At 43.5% G+C, this 25827-nt stretch overlaps 1 long non-coding RNA gene across 1 annotated transcript in view; it reads right to left on the reverse strand.

Annotated features, from left to right (window-relative positions):
• Nucleotides 1-1214: 1214 nt before the first annotated feature.
• The window catches only part of LOC309712725, a 33160-nt gene continuing 8547 nt past the window's right edge, over nucleotides 1215-25827 (reverse strand). Inside the window, exons 2-3 of the long non-coding RNA XR_014278374.1 lie at nucleotides 1949-2592; nucleotides 1215-1868 (exon numbers count right to left, since the gene is read on the reverse strand). This is a non-coding gene — a long non-coding RNA (uncharacterized lncRNA). The remainder of the gene's footprint in view (nucleotides 1869-1948; nucleotides 2593-25827) is intronic.

Below are 25827 nucleotides of genomic sequence, written 5' to 3' on the forward strand. Positions count from 1 at the left end.
TCAGAAAAGCTGTAAAATGGAGTAGTCCGTGAGTTGTACAGGATAAATGTTGTTCTCATGCAAACAAAAGCAATATTAGACTTCTACTTATTATCCCCCTAAAAGTACAGAAAAAAAGCGACTCTGGGATCTTTAGTAGAAGAGACGTTCAACGCATGTCAAAAATACACATTTAAGAAAGCCAAAAAAATCCTTTTATGCACCCGAGCCAGGCTTGGTGCACAACTCAAAAGACACGCGTCCTGACCTTTCTGATTTATTCATGATCAAATGGACACATAGGCAGCCAAGGACACAGGAAATCACACAGTCTCATGATGAAGACTCATTGTTACTGTTATTTGCATTAATTTTTCCAACCAGCACTGAGGCAGACATTATGGAGGTTCGTTTAAAAGCTGTTCACACACACACACACACACACACAGAGACTTCTTGTTTTTCTCATTAACAAGCTAACAAAGTCAATACAATACAAATTTATTTATAAAAACCAACGGTATACCAAAGTGCTTAACATAAAAGACAGAAAATAAAACATAAATATTATAAATATTATAGGACCATAACAAAGTACCAAGTGTGCTAACAGGTCAGTGTCACTAATACACAGGAATAACATAAAATGCATATCAAGTAAAACATGTTAAAAGCACAAAGCCATAACAGATATGTATAAAAGGTAAAATAGAGTAAGTCTAGGAATCAGATACAGGCATGAACGAGCAGGAGAGGCGAGGTTAAATAAATAGGTTTGTAACTGTGATTTAAATGATTGGATAGAATCAGACGCACAGACAGCAATAGGAAGGTTATTCCACAAATCTGGTGCAGCCAAGGCAAACGCACGGTCACCTCACGTCAAAGACAAATAAATAAAAACACGCAGGTGAATAACTAAACGATGACACTGTCACTTCTATAAGATATTCATGGGGCTCTAATGTTTCCCACACACAAGCTTACAAGCGCTCAACATCCCCACTTACTCCTGCCAATCCTTTGAAGAATGGCTCCGCCCACATCTCATTTGGCTCGCCCACATCTCATTTGGTGCCTGCAAACCAATGAGAGCCTGTTTCCTGATTAAAATATATTAACTGTTACGTATTCCACAACATTTCAACACAAGAATGACAGTAGATCATAATGATAAGAATTAGGTGTTGTTTTGCATATAAAACCCCTCATAGACCCAGTGATCAGTGTGGATGAAGCCCACTGTGTAACCTGCCCACCATCAACATCTGTGTGGCTGTTACCAGTCATTTTAATCAAATCTTTACCAATTGTGTACGTGTAGTAATGAACATGTATGTTACGTGTACGTGGTTACTGTATGTGTCACCGCCTGTCTTCAAAAGGACACACAGAGCATTTTGAGTCACTCCACTAAAAGGACACAGGCCATTTACTAGTTGATTGATGACAAGAACACAACTACAAATCCATTAGACAGAAGTCAGTCAGTGAAGCTAAAACTTCCTGATAAAACAGGAAGTAGACCAAAGATCAAAGGTGAAGCACAGATGATGTACACAGAGTTCATGTATGGTACTAACTCAGTGTTACTGCTTATAGTGCTTTTTTCCTCGCGCTCTTTCTGCTGATTGCCACTGAGACCACAGCACTGAATGTACACAGACGAGTATTTAATGATGTGAGTCCACGTCCGAGCAGGACACAACTCCATCTGTTGTCCACTCCTCGCTGTCGCAGCTCCCACAGAGGTCCCAGCATCAGCATGACTCACATGAAGCCACAGCGCTCAGACTGACTCCAGGTTTTTATGTGAGTTCAACAAGTCCACAGTAAGAACTGGAGCTCATGTTTCAGAGAGCAGTGAATGAGCTCGCTGTGTGTGGACCCTGTAAATAAAACACCAACATGAGCAGAGGATATCCAGTTGCTTCATAAAATGTGGTAAAACAACAGAATCAGGAAATACCTTTCAAACCAGGCACACCTAAACTACTGTCCTCAACAGCAGATGGTGAGCGCCGCGAGGGGCAAGAGGCGGGGAATAACAACAGAGTCGGAAAAATATAGCAAAGCGGATATTAGACCTGAGAGAGGGGCACCCAAACAGCTGCTGATGGTAGACGTCAGCCTGACCTACTAAACTACAAAACCCACAAAGGCAGTGCAGTGCTGCCAGGCTGTGTGGCTGTTCACCACCACGTACAGACCAAATAACTGCTCCTAAATACACAAAAGACAAACAAGCACGAGCATGTCTTTTCTTCCTCGTAGAAATCTGTTCTTACTTTGTCTGTTTGGACCTTTAGGCTGCGTAACGTCCCTGCGTACAGTCCAGGCTTTGCTGTCATTGGACAGCCGGGAGACCCATGATTCAAACGTCCACGGATAAAACAGCATGAACAGTTAGTAAAGTGAGCCACATCTACAGCCTCACAGTCATCATGTCTGAGATCTGTTGTTATTTTCTCTCATTTCCTGTTTTATTTTGTAATCTGTGTCGCTCTTCCACTTTGCCCTCTGTGTCAGGCCAACATGGGCGTTCCAGTTCTCCTGGGAATGTTCCTCATGTTGACGTTGTTTTGCCGTCTCTGCATGGATGTGTTAGAGACACTGAAAGTAAAAAAGGACAAAGAATTTCAAACAGTGTGGGTGAGGAGGGTGAAACTCACAGAAATGCTTTTGAAGATTAACTTTATAAATTCATGAGAAGAACAAACTTTTCATTTACAAGAAAAATGTGTCAAAAGGAGAAAAACTGAAATTTGAATTGAATTTTAGTCTCTGTGATGTAAGGAGCTCTCTGATTGGTTGGACAGACACGGGCTGGTTGCCTGTTTGTGTTCATAGCTTTGCTGCTAACATGTGTGTGTTTGTACAAACGCTGCTCAGCCTCAGGATTTAAACTCCGCCCAGCACAGATGTTAGAAGAATGAAGCGACCTGTTCCAGATCTCTGATGAGACCTTCAGCCTGTTTCTTCCTGTTGGTCTTCGATCTCCTCTATGAGCTCCTTCAGGCGTCTCCCAGACTCCTGAACACCTTCTGCTTTCTCTCTGTCTGCAGCATCTTTATTTGTCTTCACCGACTCTTTGATCTCCTGAATCGTCAGTCGTCTCTTCTGGATCATCTGCTGAATCCCAGCCTGTCGTCTCCAGCTCTGCCTTCTTTCCTTCATATTCTTCTCTCAGAGGAACAAACTCGTGATACAGAGCAGAGCACACAGACACGTGTCTGGTCAGTCTTACAGAACAGCTCCAGATGTTTCTTGTGCTTCTTACACATCTTGTCTTCCAGGTTCTCCACAGCATCAATCAGCTGATGTCCTCCCAGACCTTTCTTTGTCAGATGAGGCTCCAGGTGAGTCTGACAGTAGGAGGTCAGACACACCAGGTGGGACTTCAGGGCCTTCAGCCTGGTTCCAGACAGACGTCACAGGGAACCTCTCCTGGTTTGGCAGCTTGTTGCTCTGAGCTTTCTGCTGAGCTTCACGTCTGCACTGAGCAACCATCTCAGAGAACAAAGTGTCAACCCTCAGCTGAGGTCTACTGTAGAAAGTTCACATGGGACACTGATGCCTCTGACTCATGTCCCAGTGCTGAGTGGGACAGTGTCTGCAGTCTCTGCTGGGACCAACAGTCTCTGACTGACAGAAAGCTGAACCATGACTGAGCTGGACAGAGACAAGAAAACAGTTTATTATCAAGTTGTTGGATTTAGAAGATGGTGAGGAACGATACGAGATCATTATCCTTCATATGACGTTGGGCTACATGAATAGGATGAGGGACCTATGGATTCTTCGATACCCAACATCCACAATGACGGCGAAACAACTAGTAGCTCAGTGTTCCAACATTCGAAAGAAGGGACTGCTCTCACAGCTAGAGATTGACGAGGTACAACACAAATGCTACGGCAAGGAGGAGTCAGGACGCCAGGTCAGGGGGGAGATATCATCACCCCCACCCGAGATTGGGTACATAGCCCCAAGTGCGATAGGAGAAGGATCGTTGAGTGCGAGAGGAACTGACCTGAAAAATAGGATCATGGCCAAGCTTGAAACCTGGATCCCCCGTAGCAGGTTACCAAGATTACGTGAAGTACCCTCAGAAGGTCTGCTAGATGATGTTAATGCAGCACTACGGGCAATACCTACAACCACGATTACCGACACTAACAAGCTGATCTACAATACGGCAGCAGTGATCAGTGAGATGCTTGGCTACAAGTTGAACAGCCACAAGGGGCAGTACCCTCCATGGAGAAGGAGGCTAGAGGGCAAGATCAAAGTAGCACGGAGGGAGGTTAGCCAACTAACGGAGTTGCAGAAAGGTGCGACAAATAAGGTGCCTAAGAAATACAGCAAGCTGTCCATACCTGAGGCCTTGGAAACTGCCAAGCAAAGACTCACAGCCTTGGCCAGCCGCTTGAGGAGGTACACCAGAGAGATTGAAGGCAGGAGAATAAACCAGCTGTTCTCCACAGAACCAGCAAAGGTGTACTCTCAGTGGCAAGGGAACAATAAGAGAACAGCACCACCAAGGCTGGAGACGGAGCAATACTGGAAGAGCATATGGGAGAAGGACGCAACCCATAACGGCAATGCTCAGTGGCTGAAGGATCTGAGGGCAGACCACAGCGACCTCCCTGAACAGGGTCCAGTAACCATCACAGTGGCAGATATCCAAGAAAGGGTCTCCAGTATGAAGAGTTGGACAGCACCAGGGCCCGACATGGTTCACGCCTACTGGCTGAAGAAGCTGACTGCACTCCACGAGCGTCTGGCAGCACAAATGAACCAACTGCTAGTTAACGAGAGACACCCGGAATGGCTAACTGAAGGCCGGACGGTCCTGATCCCCAAGGACCCCAAGAAGGGACCGGTCCCCTCCAACTACCGACCAATAACCTGCCTCAGTACTACATGGAAGCTCCTGTCAGGCATCATATCGGCTAAGATGAACAGGCACATGGGTCAATACATGAGCGGGACACAGAAAGGAATTGGCAAGAATACCAGAGGCGCAAAACACCAGCTACTGGTAGACAGAACAATCAGCCGAGACTGCAAGACCAGACTGACCAACCTGTGCACTGCCTGGATTGATTACAAGAAGGCCTATGACTCAATGCCCCACAGCTGGATACTGGAATGCCTAGAATTGTACAAGATCAATGGGACCCTAAGAACCTTCATCAGGAACTCAATGGGGATGTGGCGTACAACACTAGAGGCCAACTCCAAGCCCATAGCACAAGTAACCATCAAGTGCGGGATCTACCAGGGAGATGCTCTGTCCCCACTGCTGTTCTGCATAGGCCTGAACCCCCTCAGTGAGATCATTAACAAGACTGGCTACGGATACCGACTACGGAACGGAGCAGTTGTCAGCCACCTCCTGTACATGGATGACATCAAGCTGTATGCCAAGAGTGAACGAGACATCGATTCACTGATCCACACTACCAGGCTATACAGCAATGACATTGGAATGTCGTTCGGACTGGAGAAGTGTAGTCGGATGGTATCAAAGAGAGGGAAGGTAGTCAGAACTGAGGGGATTGAACTACCAGAAGGCAACATTGCAGACATAGAGGACAGTTACAAGTACCTGGGGATCCCGCAGGCGAATGGGAACCATGAAGAGGCCGCTAGAAAAGCTGCAACCACCAAGTACCTGCAGAGGGTCAGGCAAGTCCTGAGGAGTCAGCTGAATGGTAAGAACAAGATCCGGGCCATCAACACGTACGCCCTGCCCGTGATCAGGTACCCTGCTGGGGTAATAGGCTGGCCAAAGGAGGAGATAGAAGCCACTGACATAAAGACAAGAAAGCTCCTTACCATGCATGGAGGGTTTCACCCCAAGTCCAGCACCCTGAGGCTGTACGCTAAGCGGAAGGAAGGGGGCCGGGGACTGGTGAGTGTCAGCACCACAGTCCAGGATGAGACAAGGAACATCCAAGAATACATTGGGAAGATGGCCCCAACTGACCGAGTGCTCAGTGAATACCTCAGGCAACAGAAACCCAAGAAAGAGGAGGGAGACGAGGAACCATCATGGAAGGACAGGCCCTTGCACGGTATGTACCACCGGCAGATAGGAGGTGGCTGATATCCAGAAATCCTACCAGTGGCTGGACAAAGCTGGACTGAAAGACAGCACAGAGGCACTAATCATGGCAGCACAAGAACAAGCTCTGAGCACAAGATCCATAGAGGCTGGGGTCTATCACACCAGGCAAGACCCCAGGTGCAGGCTGTGTAAAGATGCCCCAGAGACAATCCAGCACATAACAGCAGGGTGCAAGATGCTAGCAGGCAAGGCATACATGGAACGCCATAACCAAGTGGCCGGCATAGTGTACAGGAACATCTAAGATAAGATAAGATAGAACTTTATTAATCCCTCGGGTGGGTTCCTCTGGGAAATTCGACATCTGTGCCGAGTATAACCTGGAAGTCCCGAGGTCAAAATGGGAGATGCCCCCAAGGGTGGTGGAGAATGACCGAGCTAAGATCCTGTGGGACTTCCAGACACAGACGGACAAAATGGTGGTGGCTAACCAACCGGACATAGTGGTGGTAGACAAACAGAAGAAGACGGCCGTACTGATCGATGTAGCGGTTCCGAATGACAGCAATATCAGGAAGAAGGAACACGAGAAGCTGGAGAAATACCAAGGGCTCAGAGAAGAGCTCGAGAGGATGTGGAGGGTGAAGGTAACGGTGGTCCCCGTGGTAATCGGAGCACTAGGTGCGGTGACTCCCAAGCTAGGCGAGTGGCTCCAGCAGATCCCGGGAACAACATCGGAGATCTCTGTCCAGAAGAGCGCAGTCCTGGGAACAGCTAAGATACTGCGCAGGACCCTCAAGCTCCCAGGCCTCTGGTAGAGGACCCGAGCTTGAAGGATAAACCGCCCACAGGGGCGTGCTGGGTGTTTTTTTTATATATATATACATATATATAAAAATATGTATGTATATATATATATATATATATATATATATATATATATATATATTAGGGGTGCAACGATACACAAAATTCACGGTTCGGTTCGGTTCGATACTTTGGTGTCACGGTTCGATATTTTTTCGATACAAAAAAAATGTTCATGCCTTTTTAATTTGTCATTTATTAAAATTATAAATATATATTTTAACTCAAAAGTACAGTTTTTAAATTTAACCCTAACCCTTGTGCGTGTTTTTTATTTTGACAGCGAATGCGCACCTGCGGACCACTTATGTGCAGCCCTGGTTATTTAGCTCATCATATTGCAGCCACAGAAATTATTTTGTCCATGAAACCATAAAGCTGCACTTTCTTTTTGCCTTATAGTCTGATTTGTCATAACTTCTCCGTTTTGTGGTAAGCTTTTCTTTGGCTGTCACTTCTTCACCCTGACCTGTCTTATTTGGCTCAGCAGAACTAAAATATATATCCTGCTGCTTTTACACACGGACTCACATAAGCTCAGCGATTCTCTGCGCGATCAACCTCTCACATGTTTAAGCTGCGGGAGATTTCACTTGTCATGTTTGCATAGTAAGCTAACGATTAATAAGACGATGTCAGAGGAATTGGTGCACAAATTATCATCACTCACAGATCAGTGCTGTCGCTCTCTATACACAGTTCGCACGATTGCAAAGTGAAAGCAAAAAAACAAGCGCAAATTCAAACGCGACTTCAATATGTCACATATTGACAGTGGCTCACCCATGCCAATGACATAATTACCCAGCTACATTTCTGAAAGAATGCAAAAGCATTGACATATATTTTTCCTACAATAGCCCGACGGGCAGGGAAGAGATAGATTTTTGTAGCCCGACTGAAAAAAATCGCTAGCTCCAGGACGTCGGGCTAGCGATATTGCGAGCCCTGTATCTGATTGAGGAATCACTCATCTTTGGAAAAGAGAGTTTATTACAGAGAAATGTCTCTTTCCAAAATAAAAGCTATACTATCCGCTTCTTCTGGGCTATATTCTCAGCAGCATAAGGAGAATCATGTGCTAACAGCTGTCTAAATGACTCGGCTAAAGTTAGTAGCATGCTTGTTGTTTTTGTCTTTGCACTAGGATGATGTCGGCGTAAATGTGCAGTCATATTCGTTGTGTTCCCACTAGTGCTTTCAGGTTGATCTCGTCGAAATGACCTTGATTGGTAATTTTTTGATTGGTAATTTTATTTCAACATGTGAACAATATACAAGTACATTTAGAAAAGAAATAAGAGAGAGAAAAAATACTATACAAATTACATACAAAAAACCATTCTGATTAATTTACATGTTGAAAGGGAGTGGGAAGAAGTATACACTTATTTAATCCCACCCCTTTGCCATAAATTATCAGTGAATATTTAGTCAGCTTCCTTACTGATATAATTTGTAATAAAAATAGTGAACAGATTTCTGATATACTATATACTATAATATCACATCATGAATTTTTTGTTTGTTTGTTTGTTTTTAAATAGAGACATTCACTTAATTTAAATATTTTCCTTTTCTTTATAGATCGAGAAGATCATATTTTTATAACTCTTTTTGAACAGTTTTATGTTTGGACATTGCTTTAATTCCATATTCAGTTTGTTCCATAGTTTCACTCCATGCACAGAAACACAAAAGCCTTTTCTTGTAGTACGTACCTTCATTGTTTTGAAGTTACAAAAACCCCTTAAATTATAACTTCCTTCTTTCAAAAAAAAACATACTCTGAATATTACCTGGCAGTTCTTTATTTTTTGCTTTGAATAGAATTTGTGCTGTTTGGAATTTCACTATATCGTCAATTTTCAATATTTCAGACTGCAAAAATAGTGAGTTTGTATGTTCCCTATAACCTGCATTGTGGATGATTCGAATTGCTTTCTTTTGAAGAGTAAAAAGTGAATGTAATGTGGTTTTATAGTTATTGCCCCAGACCTCTGCACAATAGCTTAAGTATGGTGAAACCAGTGAACAGTAGAGAATATGAAGTGATGTTCTGTCGAATACCTGTTTTGCCTTGTTTAGTACTGCAATGCTTCGTGATACTTTGGAATGAATATATCTTACGTGAGCTCTCCAGTTAAGTTTTTCATCTATTATTACCCCCAGAAATTTATTTTCACTGACTCTTTCAATATCAACACCATTTATTTGAATCTTTGCATTTGTATTTAAACTACTATTTCCAAATGTTACAGGAAAAATGATTCTATGTTTCTTTACCTTCTTTTAAATGTGCAAGCATGCCCTTTTGTCTATGGTTAGATTAGTTTAGAATTATCTTTTTAGACTTTCTCAGCAATGACATACTGTTTTGGGACATATTGTTTTAGATTGTTTTATCTCTCACAGCCTTCTCCCAGCTCTCTGCTGACGAGACTAGCGCCACATATGGAGTTGTTTATTTTATTTGTTTTGTATTTTCTTATCCTGTTCTCACTGTCTTTCCTATAAAAAGTGCCCAGCCTCTGTACACGTTGTGAGTTGTTCTGAACAGCTTACCCGTGTGCACGTTAAAGCATAAAAAGTGATCTTGTCTCATTGTGTCTTTATTTCTCCTGGGTTTTTTACAGAGTTTTCCCCTAACATTTCTTGGTCCTTCGACAGCCGGAGCGCCTCCATCGTGTCCCATCTCCGTGACCAGTCCACGTTGTTCGTCTGTCGACAGCTCACACACCAGGTGTGTGATAAAAGTCCAAGAGCGTTTAAATTCGGGTCTTGGCCAACGTCTTAGAAAGCGACCCACGGTGGTGGGACCCGATCGAGGTGGACCAGACCCGGCGACACTGACCAGGTAGATACAGACACACTGACACAATCTTGCGTAAAAGCGCATTTTAAATTCAGGGAATTTAAAATAGCGGAAGTAGCTCGTCGATTGGTAGCTCTGGGAGCTCGTCGACTCGTAGCGTAGCTCGTCGGCTGGGAGCTCTGGGAGCTCGTCGACTGGTAGCTTTGGAGCTCTGGGTAGCTCCCCCAGCTGGGTCTAGACTGGGTCTAGGGAGTAAGTAGCTCTGGGAGCTCCCCTTATCTTAAGGGTTCCGGTCGCGCGCGCGTCGAAGCTGTGAATGTGAATGTGTGTGTGTGTGTATTGTTTTAATTAACGGAGCAAGCTGAATTTTCACGGTCCAATAAGAGACTGAGCTGCTCCTACTGTGTTTTTCTTTTACTGCTATTCACTGACGTGCTGGTGAGTTGAGAGAACGGTCGAGTTCCGTCTCGTAAAGTTCACACCGCTTTTGGAAATAGTCCGAAAGTAGAAGGGCGTGTGAGCAACCACTCTCGTCTCGAATACCAGTGAAGGTGATAGCAGCTGTATTGTGTATTACTTAAACAAAAAATAAGTAAATACATAAATAAGATGGGTAATCAAGCAAGTGAAATTAAAACTCACTCCTGCTGACGAGCAGTGGTGAGAAAAGAAAAGTCCAGACGCCGGACAAAACAATGTCTGTAAACTGAGAGATTTAAGAAAACAAAATATAAACAGTCAGGAGAACAGAATCCAACTGCCAGTTTAGTAAAACCAGAAGACGAGACACTGTGCAGTTCCCACAATCCTTTTAGTAAACCATCACTCATTCCTGCAGCCGCATCTGCAGCAACACCCATATCAGGAAGAACATAATAATCCCTTAATAAGTGAAAACTAGAGATCACAGTAGTTTTGTAGTAGTTTAAAAGGGTTGAAAACAGACCCCACTGAGTAGATATAAATATAAAAAGTACGAAATAAAGATGAACAAAGGGAAAGTTACAGTAGAAATTATCTTTAGAGTATTTGAAATTAATAATAGCAAGGATAACAACCTGTAAAGTGATATTAACAATGAAACACAGTTGGCATGATGACCATGCCCAGCATGTATAAAATGAATATAAAGCAAATAATTCACACGAAAATATTTTAATAAAATAAATAAGGTATATTAAGGCTGTGTCATTGTTCAGCCAAGGACAGTGTGTGAAAAGGTAACTGTCTCCACCCTGGGAAAAGGATGATTCTGCAGGTCATCTGAAGCCCTTGATGGATACAAAATAAAATATAAATAATATATTATAATAGAACTGCCTGGTCCGCCATGCAACAGAGAACAAATGTGACCGCAGATTGGATGAATTCTAAATTATCTGTTTGCTGAATAAGATGATCCTAACTAACAAATTGGCTCAGGAGTAGTATAATGGTACACACTAATAAAATATTATAATATGCTATTGCTGTTATATAAGACAAAGAGGATAATATTAACAATGACATAATATTAATATGAAGAGGCACCTTAATCTGTTATGATGTGAGGTGGATAATTGTTAAGCAGTAGTCTGCATCAAGCTTAAGGTTTGCTGAAACTCAGTGTAATGACATGTGAGATGAAGACAATACAGAGAATAACTAAACTAATGAAGTGCATAGAGGCACTTGACCAGCTTGAAACCTATCATCCTAGAATGACACATTGCTGAGATATAGAGCACACCTATAATAACAACCAATAAGCAAAACCCTGTAGCCAACAGCTACAACTACAGGATTGAGAAGCTGAATTAAATATGTAGACACTGCTAAGCTGATGAGCATGTTCCACATTTTCTTTTCTTTTTATTTATTTGTTTCTTTTAGAGCAGAAGCTGCTATTCTGCCCAAAGAAAGACTCTAGGTCTGACCAACCGTTTCAGTCATGGGCAAAAAGATGTCAGTCAATAAAATTCTAAAAGATAATTTATTGACGAAAAATATATCAAGAGATAAAAGATAAAACAGTCCAGTGTCCCACTTAAGAATTGTATAAAAACACACAGTCCCAAGGCCAGAGCCAGCTATGCCACACAGCCAAGTTGCACTCCACATGTTGCCTTTAACAGGGTTAGAAGTTGTCCTTGGAGACCCACCACCCTGCAAGCATATAGTCAGTGGTCACTCCAGCCTCTGCAACTCTGCTGCCTTTAGGCTGTGGCATATAATAGGCCCTGGACTGCACAGAGAGACAAAACGACACAGCAGTGTTTGTAGTGTGGGCTATAAGTGGACCAGTGTATCAGTGCAATCAAGTACACCTGCCTCTAATTAGTCCAACCCCATTCCAGCCATTGGCTCACCAAAAATGTGACACACACAAAACCACTCCCAACCCAGTGCAACTTCACACAATAATATGGAGCTGAATTAACACAGGCACATTAGTCTACCATGTTACAAGCTGCATGCTATTAAAAGCCAACATATGGAGACTTCTGCCTTGTTCGGGTGGCAGCATTTTTCTTTTTTCTTTTGTGTCCTGACACGTTTATGTTTTTTGTTTTTGTTTGATTATTTTGTTGGTTTTGGAAACGAATTTAAACGAACTTGTGACAATACTTGAGAATCACAGTGACACATAGTGATTAGGCATATGATTGAAAAATGCCTAGGTTTAGAGCTGTGAGCTATGAGCTGTGAGCAATGCAAAGTTAAATATATATATATTTGTATAAATGGGAAACAACCCTAACTTGAAAGTTTGAAATGTGTGAGATCCATGAATTGTTTGAAGAACTAGAAATTATCTAAAACTGCCTTAAGTGAAAATGTAGAGTTGCATCTATTCTCCCAAACAAAAAAAAAAAAAAACAAAAAAAGGGAGAAGAAGCATTCTGTAACTTAGAAATAAGGCTGACGTGTTGACAACAGACTAAAACACTAATTCGCAGGTGGCTATCAGGAACAGAGAGGCGAGCAAAGTCACAAACACCAAGGCTGCAGACAGCCACGCAGAAACAGCAGATAACATAGAGACAACGCCTGCTAGAACCGTGGAGAGGAAGGTCACTTCACACAAGATTGTAGGTTACGCAGTAACCACAGATAGTAAAATAATAGAAGCAAAACCACTTTCTTCTTCATGTTCTGCACAGAGCGCTGAGCTGATAGCCGTGATACGCGAAAGCTAAATACACAAAGACAAACTAATAAACATACATACAGACAGCCAGTATGTTTTCTCTGCTGTGCATCATTTTGCAAAAAATTTGGCATAACAGAGGAATGATTACACCAACTGGAAAACCGGTTCACCATGCCAACCTCTTACAACGCCTACTGACTCTTTCATTACTACAGGCAACAATTTTGCTGACAGAGCAGCAAAATAGGCGGCACAAAAGACAAACATCACATTGATGGCAGTAAACACACATCAGATTCCACTGGATGTGTTGAAAAATGAACAAAAGCAGCAAGCACAGCAGAGCAGGCAAAATGGCTAAAACACGGTGCAGTTCTGACAAACGACTTAATGATGTGTTATGGCAAGCCAGTGTTGCCAAAATTCCTCCACAAAATGGCGGCATTAGTGACTCATGGCTGTACGCATTTGTCAACGGGGAGACTGACCAGTATTGTCAACTCTCATTTCTACACTGTAAATTCTACACTGTAAATTCTACACTGTAAATTTTGAAACCTCAGCAAAACAATTTGTCAGAACGTGCATGACGTGTCAAAAAATATAATGCTCAGGAAAACCTGAGACCACACAATCCATATGGACTTTATTGAGCTAAATGAATGCCAAGGGTAAAAATACACCCTAGTGGCTATAGATGTATTCTCAAAGTGGCCAGAAATCTACCCAGTGAAAAAGGCAGATACAATTTCAGTAGCAAAATGTATGTCTAAGTTGTAGGAAAATAAAGAGATGATTGTAAATGACGAAGAATGTAATGATGTCTATCAAGTGTCTTGCAGATCACAGCCCGGTGACTGGGTTCTGATCAAAGTGCTCCAAAGGAAAAACTGGAGCTTGCAAAATAGCGGAACGACCATCTTGCATCCATCAGAGCCAGTAAGTGAAGCCATCTAAACACAGCTGACGGCAGGCTTGCCCACTTGTTGTGATCTCGCCCGGTGGAGGGGTCAGCTTTCCTGGCTGGGGGGTCTACTCGCGACAGGAGGGTGTGTCCCGTCGTCATGAGGTGGTGGCTCTTAACAACTGCAGCGGCCCTGACCATGGCCGGGCTCCTCATCTTTGCTTCCGTGAGGGACAATAAGTCACGCTATATGAAGAAAAGGCAGACACTGTATGACAAAGGAAAGTACACCAAGTTTCCCCATGGCTATGCCACTAACTTTTGGTGGCAGTTTATGAACACTACAGCTCACTTGAATAATAAAACTGACTGCTATGCAAATACATATACACTTTCTGCCCACCAAGGAACGAGAGGAAGTGTATGGACTGTTCACTCAACGAAACCTGTGCCAGTAACGCGACACTGATGAGCCTCAACTGTCGCTCCAACTACAGCTACCGAATGATACTACAAACAAAGACTCATTACCAGACAGGATGTGCACGGACGGCACCAAGCAGTAAAGGAACCAGAGTTTCGCATCTGAGGAGGAGTGAAATTCTTACAGAGCTTGATCCCCGGCATTGGAGTTGCCGAGGTGCGGGATCACGTGGAAATCAACCGATATGCTCTGCTACGACACATCAACTTAACTAAGGCCCTGGGAACGGCCTTAGCAGGAGAACAGCAGGCCATCAGAACGATGGTGCTGCAGAACAGACTGACACTAGACCTGCTAACAGCATCACAAGGAGGAGTTTGCAAGCTGATCGGGGAGACATATTGCACTTTTATCCCTGATGGATACGAAACTGGAGGAGACATTTATGAAGCTTTGCAGAATTTGTCCATTCTGCAAAAATATGTCACTGACCACACATCTGGAGCAGCTACACCGCCATGCCTAAGAGTAATGATTTCAAAGATGATAACAACTACAATGACTGCTTATGTTGCCGTGCCTAAAGAAGAACAGCATCCCGTTGCAATTCTGTTAGAGGAGAACTTGTAATAACTGCTAATGAATGACGTGGTGATTAAAAATGACTTCTGCCTTTTTCAAGTGATCATGCACTGATTAACACATTAGTAGTTTATGCAGGTACAATATAAAGTTTTCATTTTAAATATTAGGTTTTCATCATTTTTAAATACAAAGTTTTCATTTTAGTTTTCATCCTTTTATTTTTTGTAGTTTTCGTTTTAAAATATAAGGTTTTTATCCTTTATTTTTTGTAGTTTAGTTTTATTATTTTTTCTTGTTTATTCCACTTGTTATTTCATTTACTATGATTTTCTTTTTCTTTTTCTTCTTATTATTTTATTTTGTTTTATTCTTTAGACCAAATGATTTCCATTTCTGCTATGCTGACATTTTGAAAATTAAAAAATTGCTTAAGATACTTAATAAATAACCTTCACAGACAATTGTTGTATACATTTAAAATAAGTTAAAACAGGAGGGAATGTTACAGGAAAAATGATTCTATGTTTCTTTACCTTCTTTTAAATGTGCAAGCATGCCCTTTTGTCTATGGTTAGATTAGTTTAGAATTATCTTTTTAGACTTTCTCAGCAATGACATACTGTTTTGGGACATATTGTTTTAGATTGTTTTATCTCTCACAGCCTTCTCCCAGCTCTCTGCTGACGAGACTAGCGCCACATATGGAGTTGTTTATTTTATTTGTTTTGTATTTTCTTATCCTGTTCTCACTGTCTTTCCTATAAAAAGTGCCCAGCCTCTGTACACGTTGTGAGTTGTTCTGAACAGCTTACCCGTGTGCACGTTAAAGCATAAAAAGTGATCTTGTCTCATTGTGTCTTTATTTCTCCTGGGTTTTTTACAGAGTTTTCCCCTAACACCAAATAACATCAGTTTAGATTTATTCAAATTTAATGATAATTTGTTTTTATCAAGCCAGAACTTCACTTTACTTATTTCATTAGTCATATCCTCCAATAAATTCTGCAGATCATCACCAGAGCAAAAAATGTTTGTATCGTCAGCAAAGAGAACCATTTTTAATACTTTGGACACTTTACAGATGTCGTTAATGTACAAGTTGAAGAATTTTGGACCCAAAACTGACCCTTGGGGTACACCACAAGCAATGTCCATACATAAGGAGCAACCACCATTTATTTTCACAAACTGCTTTCTGTCACTTAAATAACTCCGGACCCAATCTAAAACTACCCCTCTGACACCATAACGTTCCAGTTTTCTTATTAATATATCCTGATCTATGGTGTCAAATGCCTTTGTCAAGTCTATGAATAACCCAGCCACATATTGCTTTTTGTCTATGGAATTTGTGATGTATTCTATTGAATCTAATAGTGCAGATGATGTTGATCTGCTTGATCTGAATCCGTACTGACTCTCAGTGAGTAGTTTATGTTTATCTATAAATTTTTCCAGTCTGTTTTTAAACAGTTTTTCAAGAACTTTTGAGAATTGAGGTAGTAAAGAGACAGGCCTGTAGTTTGTGAAATGGTGTTTGTTTCCAGATTTGTATAGAGGTATAACTTTTGCTATTTTCATTCTGTCTGGAAATCGACCAGTTTGAAATGATAAATTACAGATGTATGTAAATGGTTTTATAATAGCCTCAATGACTCTTTTAACCACTATCATATCAATATCATTACAATCCAAAGATTTGTGATTTTTACATTTTTTGACAATTTCAAGAACTTCATTTTCATCAACGGCTGTGAGAAACATAGAATATGGATTTCTGTCAATCAGTGTATCGGGTTTTTCCTGTGCTTTCCCAGGATGAGTGATTGTTCTTGCTAAATTTGGTCCAGCAGTTACAAAGAATTCATTGAGACTATTTGCCACAACATCCATATTGTATTCTTCATGATCATTACAAATGAAATACTTGGGATAGTTCTTTTGTCCAGTCCCACATTTTATAACACTGTTCAGGATTTCCCATAATCTTTTATTATTATTTCTATTTATATCTAATTGCTTCTTATAGTATTTCTTTTTACTATATCTAAGTATATTAGTTAACCTATTTTTATATCTTTTGTATCTGATTTCAGCATCTTTAGTTCTCGTTCTTAAGAACTCTCTGTATAGAGCATTTTTCTTTATACATGCATTTTGCAGACCTTTTGTTATCCATGGACAGTCCATATATTTCTGTTTCCTACTATATTGCTTTATTGGACAGTTGGTATTGTACAGTAATGTAAATATTCTAAGGAATTTATTATAAGCACTATTAACGTCCTGTTCCTGATATACTTCACCCCAGTTTTCCTTCAATAAATCTTTTTTAAATGCATTCATTCTTTCTTCTGTTCTTACTCGTCTGTACTCTTTTTTACTGTCCATTTTATTGATCTTGTAATTCCTATCATAGATTGTAAAAATTGGCAGATGGTCACTTATGTCGTTAATCAGGAGTCCACTTACAGTCTTATTTTCAATGTCATTTGTAAAAATGTTGTCTATGAGAGTTGCACAATGTGATGTAATCCTGGTAGGTCTAGTAATTTTAGGGAATAGGTTCATACAGTGCATTGTGTTTATAAATTCCTCAGTGGTTTTATGTTTATTTGGGTTTAGCAAATCAATATTGAAGTCTCCACAAATGAAAACTTTTTTGCGAGCTATTTCAATAAATGTTTCTTCTATCCAGTCTTTAAATGTCTCAATACTACTACCTGGAGCTCTGTATATACAGCTAATGATTACATTTTTACTTTTTTCTTTACAAATTTCAACTGTAATACATTCTAGTACATTATCAATCACCATCGTCATCTTTTCCACCACATTAAATTTCAAGGATTTGTCCACATACAAGGCCACTCCTCCTCCTCCTTTGTTTCGCCTAGTTATAAATGTGAATTCATAACCCTCCAGTTCAAAGTCTGTTCCTTTTTCCATATTGATCCAAGTTTCTGATAAGGCAATGACACTAAATGGATGTGAAAACTGGTTAAACTGGTGGGTGGACAATAAACTGGACTGGTCATGCAACACAGAGCACCTGTATAAAAAAGCCCAAAGCCGACTGTACTTCCTCAGGAGGCTGAGGTCTTTTAACATCTGCAGGAAGCTCCTGAGGATGTTTTACCAGTCAGTGGTTGCTGGAGTACTTTTCTATGCTGTGGTGTGCTGGGGGAGCAGCACAGCAAAGAGGGACTCATCCAGGCTGGAGAAACTGATCAGGAGGGCTAGCTCTGTGGTCGGCATGAAGCTGGACACTCTGGTGACAGTGGCAGAGAAAAGGACATTAAAGAAACTGATGGACATTATGGACAATGCTGGGCATCCTCTGCACACGGCCATAAACAATCAGAAGAGTCTGTTCAGTGACAGGTTGCTTCTCCCAAAGACAAGAACTAACAGACTTAAAAACTCCTTTGTCCCACACGCCATCAGACTGTTTAACTCCTCTCTGGAGGGGAGAGGGAGGGGAAACAGGAGGACAAAGGAGGGGGGAACAACTAAGCTGTAGTGCCTCTGCACCTCACTGTACAATACCTTGTGCAATACTTTTTGTAAATAGTCAACAGTGCAATAGACTCAATACTTGAAATGTGCAATTCACTTGTATTTTTATTTTTATTCCTATTTATTCTATTTATCCCCTTCGTATATTTTATTTATATTTGTCTCTGTATTTATATGTGTGTGTGTGTGTGTGTGTGTGTGTGTGTGTGTGTGTGTGTGTGTATATATATATATATATATATATAACAGTTCTGTAACTGTAACTTCGGTCGTTGCTGTGCTTTTTTTGGAAGTCGAATTTCCCAGAGGAACCCACCCGAGGGATTAATAAAGTTCTATCTTATCTTATCTCTTATATTCTTTGATATGACTAAAATTAGCATAGAGACTTCTACAGTTAAAGTGGATAATTGATAATTTATTCTCAGTTTTAATCCTCTGATTGTAGTCTTTATTTGTATAGTAGCAGCAATTGTTATTGTTAGATGAGAAAAAGTTGTTGTCTGGATCTATTTCAAATTCAAATTCAAATTTTATTTGTCACGTACACAGTCATACACAGTACGATATGTAGTGAAATGCTTGGACAACTGCTCGTGACCTAAAGAAAACAAAAAAGGAAAAGGCTATGAATAAGATAGGAAATAAATATGAAAAATTAAAAAGGGTAAATTTAACTAGGAAGGAATAAAATATAAATTAAGGTTAAAAATGAAATAACTGTACAACACAAATTAGAATGAAGGGTAAATTTAACTGGGAAGAATAAGATAAAGATAAATATATAAATTAAAGTTGAAAATAAAATAACTGTACAACAAAATACACAATACACAATATAGAACTATATAAGAATGTATGAAGAAATATAAATATAAATAAATATATACACAATAACAGCAGCTGTACAAGTATTAACCGGAAATGAAGAATATAGTGACCAGTGTTGTGCAAAACCAAAGTCCAGAAAGTCCAGTGTGTGTGTAAGAACCATATGTGTGGGTCAGTACTGTGTGGTGGTGTGATTGAGAGACCGTATCGCCTGCGGGAAGAAGCTCCTCCTCAGTCTCTCTGTGTTGGTCTTCAGGGAGCGGAATCGCTTTCCTGACCTCAACAGAGAGAACAGTCTGTTGTTGGGATGGCTGAGGTCCTTCACCATCTTCCTGGCCTTGGTCCGGCACCACCTGCTGTAGATTGAGTGCAGGTCAGGGAGCTCGGAGCGGATGGTGCGCTCAGCTGACCGCACAACCCTCTGTAGAGCTCGTCTGTCCTGCATGGTGCTGTTCCCGAACCAGGTTAAGATGTTTCCCGCCAGGATGTTCTCGATGGTGCATGAGTAAAAGTTCCTGAGCACCTTGGAGGGCAGTTGGAAGTCTCTCAAGCGTCTGAGGTGGTAGAGACGCTGTCGGGCCTTTTTCACCACAGTGTTGATGTGACAGGACCATGACAGGTCCTGCGTGATGTGAACTCCGAGGTATTTGAAGCTGTCCACTCTCTCCACTGGGCACTCGTTGATGACGGGGGTCTGGTAGTTCCTCTCCTGCTTAGTGCTGAAGTCCACTATCAGCTCCTTTGTCTTACTGACGTTTAGAAGGAGGTTGTTCCTCTGGCACCAGTTCTCCAGATTCCTAATCTCCTTCAGGTAGGCCGTCTCGTTGTTATCAGAGATCAGGCCCACCACGACGGTGTCGTCAGCAAACTTGATGATGGTGGTGGAGCTGGTAGTGGCCACACAGTCATATGTGTACAAAGAGTACAGCAGGGGGCTCAGAACACACCCCTGGGGGGCTCCAGTGCTGAGAGTGGTGGAGGCTGAGACATGTCCGCCCATCCTTACTGCCTGTGGTCTGCCAGTTAGGAAGTTGGAGATCCACAGACACATAGATGAGCTGAGTCCCAGATGCTCCAGCTTGGTGGTGAGTGTGGAGGGAATTATGGTGTTAAATGCAGAGCTGTAGTCTATGAAGAGCATTTTAACATAATTCCCCCTTCTAGTGTCCAAGTGAGTGAGTGATGTGTGGAGGAGATGAGAGATGGCATCGTCTGTGGAACGATTTGGACGGTAAGCGAACTGTAGTGGGTCCAGTGTGTCTGGTAGTGAAGAAATGATGAAGTCTCTGACCAGGCGTTCAAAGCACTTCATCACTACTGAGGTGAGGGCTACAGGGCGATAGTCATTGAGAGAAGCAGGGTGGGGTTTCTTCGGGACAGGAACAATGATGGACTCTTTGAAGCATGTGGGGATCACCGACTGAGATAAAGAGATGTTGAATATCTCAGTGAACACAGGAGCTAGCTGGTATGCGCAGTCTCTTAGGATACGACCTGGGATGCCGTCTGGTCCTGCTGCTTTCCTGGTGTTCACTCTCTTGAAGGCTCTCCTTACTTCATGCTCGGAGATGACGGGCACGTTTCCGGTGCTGGCAGTATCTTCCTGTCTGCAGCCGTTAGCGCCGCTAACACTAGCATTGTTGGAGACCTTAGCTGCAGCCTCGAAGCGAGCATAGAAAGTGTTCAGCTCGTCTGCCAGAGTCACGGCCGCGTTCGTCATACCGGTTGTTGGTGCTTTATAGTCCGTTATTGTCCTTAGTCCCCGCCACAGGCTCCTAGAGTCACTCTGTTGGAGTTGTGACTCTAGTTTCCTCCCGTAGCGCTACTTCGCCTCTTTCACCGCCCTCCGCACGTTATATGACGCGGCTTTGTACGGGTCCATGTCCCCCGTCGTGAGTCCCGTGTTGTAGGCAGCGGTGCGGGATCTCAGAGCGTCGCGGATGGTTTTATCCACCCACGGCTTCTGGTTGGGAAACGTTGTGATAGTCTTTGTCTCCACGGTATCATCCGCTAGTTTCCCGATGAATCCCACAACCGCTTCCGTAAACACGTTGACGTCATCGTCGGAGCTGTTTCTGAACATGCCCCAGTCTGCGTCATCGAGTGCGTCCTGTAACGCGGCCACCGATTGATCCGTCCAGCGCGCGACCTTCCTCTGAACCGGAACTTCCTGTTTCAGCCTTTGTTTGTATTTTGGCATGAGGAAGATGGCGGCGTGATCAGATTTGCCAAACGGAGGGCGGGATTGTGCCTTGTAGCCGTCCTTGACCGTAGTGTAGCAGTGGTCCAGTGTCCTTTCACCCCTGGTGGGGCAGGTGATGTGTTGATAAAAGTTCGGCGCTGCGCGTTTGAGGTTGGCGCTATTAAAGTCCCCCGTCACAATAAGCGCAGCGTCCCGGTGTTGTGTCTGGTGCTGTGTGAGTGCCTCATGCAGCTCGCATAAGGCGGTGACCGTGTCCGCTTGTGGTGGAATATAAACGGTACTTACAATGACCGATGTAAATTCCCGAGGTAGATAAAAAGGACGACACATGATGGACAGTAGTTCCAGATTTGGTGTGCAGGAGCGTGTGAGAGGAACAACGTTCGCACTGTTGCACCAGTTGTTGTTCACCATTAAACACAAGCCGCCTCCCCTTGACTTCCCCGAGTCCCGTGTCCTGTCCATGCGGTGAACCGAGAAGAACTCGGCCGGCTGGATGGCGTGGTCCGGCACCGCTGGGTTCAGCCATGTCTCGGTGAAGCAGAGGAGATTGCAGTCCCGAATGTCTCTCTGGAACTTTATCCTGGCCCTGAGGTCGTCAAGCTTGTTCTCCAGTGACTGGACGTTGGCGAGCAGGATGCTAGGCAGAAGTGTGCGGTGTGCACGAGCTCTCAGCCTGTTCCTGACGCCGGCTCGCTTCCCTCTAGGCTGCCGCCGCTTCCCTTTGTTCTCCCTCGAGATTTCACTCGGCCAGCTCGGATCCGGAGTTAAAAACTTCGAATTGTGAGTACATTGTATACCAATAGAAACAAGAGTGTCACTGTCATACCTAATGTACCCAATGGTGATGATTTTGCCGATTTAGAAACGCTGAAAACTAACTTAAAAAACAAAGACAAAGAAAAAGTGGTCGGAGCAGTCGTGACGGCAGCCGACCTCACCGGCGCCATCTTTCATATTCCAAGTAATGTGTATTGTGATCCATATAGTTAAATGTTTTCAGTTCCAATTGATCATATTCTGCAACTGTCTGACTGATGCAGCTGATTCTTCCAGATGTATCTGAGTTCTTCCTTCCAGTGTGTGTCATAAGTGAGTGTGTGGTTGTCTGTTACCTTGTTTGCCGTCCAGATCGTGTTGCTCACTGATATTTTTCGAGATCCGCCATATTTTTAATGGTCAGAACTTTGGCTTCCTCTGGTGATCCGTTTAGTTTAATGAATATTTTGCAGTTCGTCGTCCAAGTGCTTTGGATTTTTCCCAGCTTCTTAAGGTGTCGCGCTTTTTTGGCTATTTCAGCGTTGTGTTTGGTTAGATGTTCATTGATAAAGACATTAGATCCTTTTAATTTTCTTCCTTGTTTCAGCAGCGTAATCTTGTGCTTTCGATTTACAAACCTTAATATAATAGCCGGTATGTTGCCGTTCCTCCTGGGAAGAGGGTGGCATGCTTCGACAGAGTTACAGTCCAGGGCGTCCTTAACGCCACAACACGGCAAATCTCCGTTAACGAGCTAAGGCCGATCACCCCGTGCATGGGGCTGGACGGCCAACACGTTAACAAGCTAACTGCGCTAACACGCTAGTTCCCACCCATGTAATTGAGCATTGCATGGCACATCCAACATACTGTTTTACTTTAGTCCATGACTCGCTTACCTTCAGGGTCATACGTCACATGAAAACCAAAATAATTCCAAACGCCAGACCTGAATGAGGATGGGGGAGGTCCATGTTGCAAGGAGAGCTTAACTTCTGTCTTGCTAGCTTGCCCTGCGCTCTTCCTTCTGACTATGCTGTCTGTGTTGAGCGCTCAGTGGATCTGCGCTCGACAGTGCAGCCTAGGCGGAGTAGTCGAACGCAGATCCACTGAGCGCTCAAAACAGACAGCATCGTCAGAAGGAAAGTTGATAAAATAAATTACAAATGTTGTATTGTTCAATACATATGCGTACCGAACCGAAAGCACTGTATCGAACGGTTCAATATCGATACGAGTATCGTTGCACCCCTAATATATATATATATATATATATATATATATGAATAGCAGCTGGATAGCGTAGTGGTTAGACTACACGCCTTTGGAACAGAGGATCGCAAGTTCGATTCCTGCCTGGGGCCGTCTGTATCCAGTAAGGGTCCTAAGGCTAGACCCCCTATGCTAAGCGAGCCTACCGCAGACATGAGCGAGACAGATAAATATGAAGGCATGCCGGCTCGGACGTCGCCCGGATCAACAAGGTCCGCGTCAGGTGTTGAGGAACCAGGGCACCCTGACGAAAAGTGGGCTACTGGAACAAGAAGGCATCGGTGGGCAAGGGACGAAAACAGGGCGTTGTTGGAATGCTACTACGCAAGTAACCCCGGCGGAAGGGGCTACATGAATAGGATGAGGGACCTATGGATTCTTCGATACCCAACATCCACAATGACGGCGAAACAACTAGTAGCTCAGTGTTCCAACATTCGAAAGAAGGGACTGCTCTCACAGCTAGAGATTGACGAGGTACAACACAAATGCTACGGCAAGGAGGAGTCAGGACGCCAGGTCAGGGGGGAGATATCATCACCCCCACCCGAGATTGGGTACATAGCCCCAAGTGCGATAGGAGAAGGATCGTTGAGTGCGAGAGGAACTGACCTGAAAAATAGGATCATGGCCAAGCTTGAAACCTGGATCCCCCGTAGCAGGTTACCAAGATTACGTGAAGTACCCTCAGAAGGTCTGCTAGATGATGTTAATGCAGCACTACGGGCAATACCTACAACCACGATTACCGACACTAACAAGCTGATCTACAATACGGCAGCAGTGATCAGTGAGATGCTTGGCTACAAGTTGAACAGCCACAAGGGGCAGTACCCTCCATGGAGAAGGAGGCTAGAGGGCAAGATCAAAGTAGCACGGAGGGAGGTTAGCCAACTAACGGAGTTGCAGAAAGGTGCGACAAATAAGGTGCCTAAGAAATACAGCAAGCTGTCCATACCTGAGGCCTTGGAAACTGCCAAGCAAAGACTCACAGCCTTGGCCAGCCGCTTGAGGAGGTACACCAGAGAGATTGAAGGCAGGAGAATAAACCAGCTGTTCTCCACAGAACCAGCAAAGGTGTACTCTCAGTGGCAAGGGAACAATAAGAGAACAGCACCACCAAGGCTGGAGACGGAGCAATACTGGAAGAGCATATGGGAGAAGGACGCAACCCATAACGGCAATGCTCAGTGGCTGAAGGATCTGAGGGCAGACCACAGCGACCTCCCTGAACAGGGTCCAGTAACCATCACAGTGGCAGATATCCAAGAAAGGGTCTCCAGTATGAAGAGTTGGACAGCACCAGGGCCCGACATGGTTCACGCCTACTGGCTGAAGAAGCTGACTGCACTCCACGAGCGTCTGGCAGCACAAATGAACCAACTGCTAGTTAACGAGAGACACCCGGAATGGCTAACTGAAGGCCGGACGGTCCTGATCCCCAAGGACCCCAAGAAGGGACCGGTCCCCTCCAACTACCGACCAATAACCTGCCTCAGTACTACATGGAAGCTCCTGTCAGGCATCATATCGGCTAAGATGAACAGGCACATGGGTCAATACATGAGCGGGACACAGAAAGGAATTGGCAAGAATACCAGAGGCGCAAAACACCAGCTACTGGTAGACAGAACAATCAGCCGAGACTGCAAGACCAGACTGACCAACCTGTGCACTGCCTGGATTGATTACAAGAAGGCCTATGACTCAATGCCCCACAGCTGGATACTGGAATGCCTAGAATTGTACAAGATCAATGGGACCCTAAGAACCTTCATCAGGAACTCAATGGGGATGTGGCGTACAACACTAGAGGCCAACTCCAAGCCCATAGCACAAGTAACCATCAAGTGCGGGATCTACCAGGGAGATGCTCTGTCCCCACTGCTGTTCTGCATAGGCCTGAACCCCCTCAGTGAGATCATTAACAAGACTGGCTACGGATACCGACTACGGAATGGAGCAGTTGTCAGCCACCTCCTGTACATGGATGACATCAAGCTGTATGCCAAGAGTGAACGAGACATCGATTCACTGATCCACACTACCAGGCTATACAGCAATGACATTGGAATGTCGTTCGGACTGGAGAAGTGTAGTCGGATGGTATCAAAGAGAGGGAAGGTAGTCAGAACTGAGGGGATTGAACTACCAGAAGGCAACATTGCAGACATAGAGGACAGTTACAAGTACCTGGGGATCCCGCAGGCGAATGGGAACCATGAAGAGGCCGCTAGAAAAGCTGCAACCACCAAGTACCTGCAGAGGGTCAGGCAAGTCCTGAGGAGTCAGCTGAATGGTAAGAACAAGATCCGGGCCATCAACACGTACGCCCTGCCCGTGATCAGGTACCCTGCTGGGGTAATAGGCTGGCCAAAGGAGGAGATAGAAGCCACTGACATAAAGACAAGAAAGCTCCTTACCATGCATGGAGGGTTTCACCCCAAGTCCAGCACCCTG

The sequence above is a fragment of the Aulonocara stuartgranti genome (assembly GCF_965226115.1).
Source record: "Aulonocara stuartgranti genome assembly, chromosome: 8".
NCBI classification, from domain to species: domain Eukaryota; kingdom Metazoa; phylum Chordata; class Actinopteri; order Cichliformes; family Cichlidae; genus Aulonocara; species Aulonocara stuartgranti.